Source organism: Coffea arabica, chromosome 6e, assembly GCF_036785885.1.
Source record: "Coffea arabica cultivar ET-39 chromosome 6e, Coffea Arabica ET-39 HiFi, whole genome shotgun sequence".
In the NCBI taxonomy this organism is placed as follows: domain Eukaryota; kingdom Viridiplantae; phylum Streptophyta; class Magnoliopsida; order Gentianales; family Rubiaceae; genus Coffea; species Coffea arabica.
The window spans coordinates 48,495,208-48,501,405 of NC_092321.1; the positions used below are offsets into that span (position 1 = coordinate 48,495,208).

The window sequence follows — 6,198 nt, forward strand, 5'->3', positions numbered from 1 at the left end:
TCCTTTGAAATTTTTTAGTTCCTCTAGCTTCCCCACTCACCAACTAACACTTTAATCGGTCTAGTTTCCTTTCTTTCTCACTTGGTTGATCAAACTCAAGATGAAATGGTTGTTTTTCTTGCTCTCCCTTTTCTCTCTCTCTCTCGACTGTGATGGTGCAGAAATGAAGAGCTTTGGAGTTGGTTTTAGGGATAAATATGATGTAAATTCATTAGTCAACCAACCAAGGAAAGACTACCACTTGTTGCTTCAAGATTGGTTCTTAATTTTTTTTTCCTTTTCCTTGTTGTTTTTGGTCAAAAAATTCGGCCAGCTTGCTCAGATTTATAGCTGATGTTTGGCTCTAATATTAAAGAGATTAATTATATAAAAAATGATGGTCAAGTGGTGCGTTCAATCGGTAGTGCACGGTACCCGTCAGCTCGCACCGTTTATCTTAAAAACACATGTACTAGGGTTTTTACTTCCTATTCACCAACTCTATATCATTGCTTCTAATCACATATTATTTCTCACTTAAAAGTCACTTTTAATCACCAAATTTGATCCTTGCTCAGTACCGAAAATTCATCCGGCGAAAAATCACGAAAACCCTAATTTTGCTCCAATCTTGAAACCAAAAGTGAAACCCTACTTTCTAGGTTTATTTACACTTATTGTGGAATAATTGGGTAGTAGGGCTTTAATAAATAATAATTTCCAAATAAAAGGAAATTTTTAAGAAAAATGTGAGGGATTTTACAATTTCAGTGATTAAAATTAGGGTTTCTATTTAAAACAAAATAAGGTTTTAAATCAAACCCAAAGAAATACAGTTTAGTATCTTCTTTACAAACAATCTCCTAATATTCGGGGTGTCACAGTAGAGATAATGTCACCATTTTTTCAAGGCAAACACAACAGCTGCAAGCTCCAAGTCATGGGTTGGATAGTTCTGCTCTAGGGGTTTTAACTTCCGAGACGCATAAGCAATCACATTCCTATTTTGCATCAACACGCACCCTAACCCCTCTTTTGAAGCATCGGTATAAACCGTGTAGCTATCGTTCCCATTGGGCAAAGCTAAAACTGGAGCCATAGTCAATTGCTTCTTAAGATTTTGGAAACTACTCTCGCACTTAACATCCCAGATGTACTTTCCTTGTTTCTTTGTCAAATTAGTTAAGGGTCTCGCAATTCTCGAGAAGTTCTTTATAAATCAGCGGTAGTACCCTGCTAAACCTAGAAAACTTCGCACCTCTGTGGGATTCTCTGGTCGCTTCTGTGAGGACTCGTAAAAACTATTATTTTTTTTAAGCCTAATTTGTGGCTTAATAAATTATTTAATTGGATATTTGCCTCGAGGAATATTTTCTAGTCTTATTAGACCTAAATACATGGTAATATAACTTCGTTATATTTTTAAAGTAACTCATTTCATGAATTAATTTCCTGGAGCGCGTTTAGTAAAAACAGTGAATAGTGCTTGAAGATTTTATCCGCTTGAGAGTACAATAAGTTTGGAATATTGGAGACATGTACAATGGACCTAAATTCGGTATTTTAATGTTTAAATACTCAAGTGATAGTTATTAGTACTATCGTTATAAGAATTTCCCGGAGGTTTCGCGTTAGAGCGTAAAAAAATTGACGGTACGCGTTTTCACACGCGCGACTTTATTTGAGGGACTTTAGACCTTTATTTCGGGACAATTAAGAGTGAATAATATTTACAAGAATATATATGCCTTGGAGGTTTAGTGCACTAGTGAACCAAACGCGCGAAAAATCGAGCCGTAATCGCACCAAACGGCCCCTAATGAGAGTTGACTTTTGGGTGATTTTGCACCACACATTGCACCTTCTCTTGGAAGCTAACTTAGATCAAACACACTCTCTCTTCCCTCTCCTCATGGCCGGCCAAAACACTCCCTCTCTCTAACTCATTTGCAACAAAAATTCTGCACACTAATCTCAACCAAAACTACCCCAAATCACCTCCAAATCACACCAAACTTGGAGACCACTTAGCAAACCTCTTGGAGGTTGGATTTAGCTAACAAAAGGCTGCATCTTCACGGGTTCTTGGAGCTTCAAGAGGGCCGAAATTTCTGATCTTGCACACCCAAGGAATAGGTAATGATCAACCCTTGGATTCTTGTCTTTTGGAATTTATATAGCAAGATTAAGCTCATGCATGCACTTAGTTAGCTTGTTTATGGTGAAAATGAAATGAGTGGGCTCTTGGTATTCCCACACTTGGGTTGTTGTTGCTGATTTAAGGATTAATGTTGGATTTAATGGTAGTTTAGTGGTTATAATGATGAGTTTATGGAGTGTTATTGTTGGAAACTCAAAGTAGAGGTCTTGGCAAGAATTTCCGAAAATGCCCCTGTTTTGTTCGGCCATAAGAAGGCCCATTTTTGGTGATCTATTGGCATGAACCTGATGTATATATGTTATATTATGTGTGTAAAAATTTTTGTTGGAAAACATTAACGTTTGGTGGGTCAAATGAATTTTTCTCCTAGAAGTGGCAATCTGGAAATCTGTCCCGTATTGCACTGTCCAGCGTTGGCATTTTGGCTATAACTCTGTCCTCGGATGTCGAAATCATGTGCCGTCGGTGGCGTTTGAAACTAGACATTCCTAGCTTTAATTTGGTATAAAATGCACGTTCTGATTCCTTGTGAGCAAGCCGAACCAAATGTTTTAAGTTCGCTGTCCTGTTGCTCTGTTCGTCTGGAATGAAGTGTTCAGGCAGCAACTTGATGCCCGAATTTGAACCAGATGGGTGCCGAATTTGGAAATGATTTCTTCTGTGATATTTTAGTCCTATGAATGTACTTTCCAACGGCGTAAGCCATGCTCAATTTCGAGCTATATTGACTGATTTGTGACTGAAACAAGTGGACTGCTCTGTTTTGGAAAACCATGATGTTTGGACTGGTTTGGAACCAAATCTTGGAGTGAATTTGTTAGTTGATGTTTTTGATATTAAACACTTACCAAAGATATTATGGGTGTATCTTAGACCCTTATTTCACAAATGAACCATGGTTGGATAACTTTCTTGGTTAAACGATTGGAAATTTGGAAAATGAAAGTCAAAGGCAGATTGCCTTATAATTTTCCTGAACTTTGGTTGACTAATTAACTATCTTACCGAAAGTATTTTTCCCTGAAATTTGATAGAGTGGTACCTTTCATATGGGAGTAAAATACTGCCAATTTTGGTACCAATCCAAGTTCGTTTCGATACCGAATTAAATTTCTAGTGTTGGAGGTTCAAAACTGGAAATTCTTCTTCAGTCTTGAATCTTCCTCAACTTGGGGCTACTATATCTTGGTGCTCGAAACTCCATTTCTCAATCCGCTTGTATTGTTATACTCTTGGATTGTAACACTATTTGATTTCCAAATTTCAAAGGTTAGTTCAAAACAAGTGAATTTTACTGAATTTCCAAAATTGGCCAAAAACCAACCTTGAAACTGTCTTAGTATTCTACAGCAGTAACTTTGATCCAACTTTTGAATACCTTCCATTTGGAATCATGGAAAAGTGTATTCTAGAAACTTGTAGTACTCGGAATGTAGTTTCCAATGGTATCAAGCTTTCCAATTTTGGACCTACGTAGTGCAAGATACGATTTTTCTAGAATTGACACCCAAAGCTAAAATTTGACAATTTCTTAGAAATGAGATTTTGGAAACTTGCCTTCTTTTCTCGATACCGATTGAACATTTTGAACTCGATTTCATGAAAAATGTTAGTCTCTTTCTTTAGACTTTAAAACTTTACTCTTGAGCCTCGATTATTAATAATTAAGGCCCAATTCATGAATTCCCTTTAGATTGTACAACCTTCTTTGATAAGTAGGAGTTCTAAGTGATAGTGTATAATAGTTAATGGTTGTTTACTCAGGCACTCGAGGGAATCTCCAAGGGGAACTCGGAGCGGACACCTAAAACGCTTGTTTGAAAACTACTCGCTTGTTTTGACTAGGTGAGTGTTCCATATAGGAATACGTAATTGAATAAGTCTAGGACACGCTTATTTCATGATTATTAAGTGCTATGTGTTAAGTATTTACCATACTCATGCCTATTTAAGGAATGTATACTTGCATTGTATATCTACATGAATTGGTTAAATCATTAACCATATCAAATGACCATATGAACTCGATACATGCTTAACTTGCTAGATTGTTTACTTAGTCTATTTGGTTTTGAAAAATGGAGTCGAGTGTGTACTTTATCGCACTCGTTCTCTTTTGAGATGAATAATTCACGCTTGAAAATACTCGAATAACATGACTTGGTATGCTAAGGTTGCATACGTCGTTGGAGTGAATCTCCTCGACTCTCACGTGGTAAAAATGGGATAACGGCCAATGATGGCCTATGCATATGACCAATGCTTGTCAATTAACCGTCAACCGTGAACAGTTAACCGTTAACCATGACCGTTTACCAACCCACATGACTACCTGATTACCTGACTATTTGCTCATATGATTTCTAATCTATATGATTATTCGATATCCGTGAATTATATGCTCCCATGAAATCAACTTGTATTGCTTACGTGCTTACGTGCTAAGTATCCACTTGATCACTTGATTATCATGAATCACATGTTATATGAAGTTGTCCATCATTGTTAGGCGAGTGTGTACTTTATCTCACTCGACCTACTCAAATGATGAATTTTACCTTTTGTCGAATTACTTGATTACTTGTGCATGTTGTAAGCTCTAAGCTGAACTTGGGCCCTGCCTCGGTTACTGACCTACTCGAGCCAGGACTGGGCTCGGTCGGGTAGGTTGGAACCCTGGACAACCGTTTCGGTATACTCGAGTATTACCACTGGAGGGATAAGGTGATGGCCAGTCAAACCGAGGGGATCCGGAAGTCATAAGGTGCAGATGACCGACAGAGTTCCACTGGAACACCGTATCCTTCAATGTGTGTTTATTTTACATAATGATAACCGTTTTATGAAAACGTGCCATACCTATGATATGCTCAAATTACCTGTACAATGATTATTGCCTCATGATAACATGCCATTGTGTAACCTTGAACCATGTGTATGATATGCCCAACTTATTTGATTTATTTGAACTGTTAGAGTGTCTTGGAACCTCACTGGGCTGTGTAGCTCATACCACGTTGTGGATTTCTTTTACAGGGTTCGAGACCAAGGGTGCTCGTGAGTAGTACTAGATTGTTTTCTTTTGAAGACTTTAAGTTATATTATAACGGATGGCTATAGTACCCCTTTTCCATTGGGTTGTATTTAAGCTTGAAAGCTGCATAATTGTAAGTGTGAGATATTCAAAGTACTTTAATTATGTATTGAGGTTACTTAAAGTATTTCGAGCTTTTGAATGATCGATTGTAGTGAGTCCCGGCGAGAGCTGGGCAGGCGTCCCGCGGATACCCTTTGGTTCGCCTTAGAGAGAAGTGGGGGCGTCACAGTTGGTATCAGAGCTTAGGCTTCAGATCTTTGTAGTGTATCCTAGGCTTAAATGTTTAGGATGCCGGACTGTGGGACTGGTTTAAAAGTTAAATGATTGCTTGTAGCAATGAAATTTAGAGCCAATTCACGTGGTCTCTACAAAGGAGCAAGATAGGACCAAGTGGTGTTATGGTCCTTACTATGTGATTGAGTAAAGGTTTAAGTGCCCTTCAAAAAAAAAAATGTAAGCTGTGAATCATGAATGTTATAGGTTGTAAAACCTTTATCTTGATAATTGGAGGGAATTTGATATGTATGTTGGGTAGGAATCTCGAATGTGGTGATTTAGTCTTGGGACCGGCCGGCTCGAGTTGTGAATTACCTTATTTCGGATTCTTGTACCCGAGTACTTGAGAGTTGAGGGCAACCATAAGGACTTTATATCTCCATTTTTGGGGAATAAGAATGAATCGATATTTCATGTGAATGGTTGCAGGAAACCAATAATTGTTTGGTTAAGTTGGTACAATAATTAAGAGTGGAAGATGGAAAATATTGTAACTCAAAAGATCCTTGTGTTGGGATTGAAATCGAGCATGTTAGGGAATGAGAATCGTCTAGTTCCAATAATCTAGTGAATCCCTACTTGTGATCTTTTATAGTGAGACGATGGGAGTAGAACTTAGAGTCTGCGCCTTGAAGATGAATGTACTTGTGATGATCACTTGTTTATTTTGCTATTGACTTTGACT

At 37.8% G+C, this 6,198-nt stretch overlaps 1 long non-coding RNA gene across 1 annotated transcript; it reads left to right on the forward strand.

Annotated features, from left to right (window-relative positions):
* Positions 1 to 1,884: 1,884 nt before the first annotated feature.
* LOC140009173 (uncharacterized) lies at positions 1,885 to 5,316 on the forward strand. The gene is made up of 3 exons (XR_011816522.1): positions 1,885 to 2,115; positions 3,905 to 3,985; positions 5,177 to 5,316. It is a non-coding gene; the product is annotated as an uncharacterized lncRNA (long non-coding RNA).
* Positions 5,317 to 6,198: the final 882 nt, after the last annotated feature.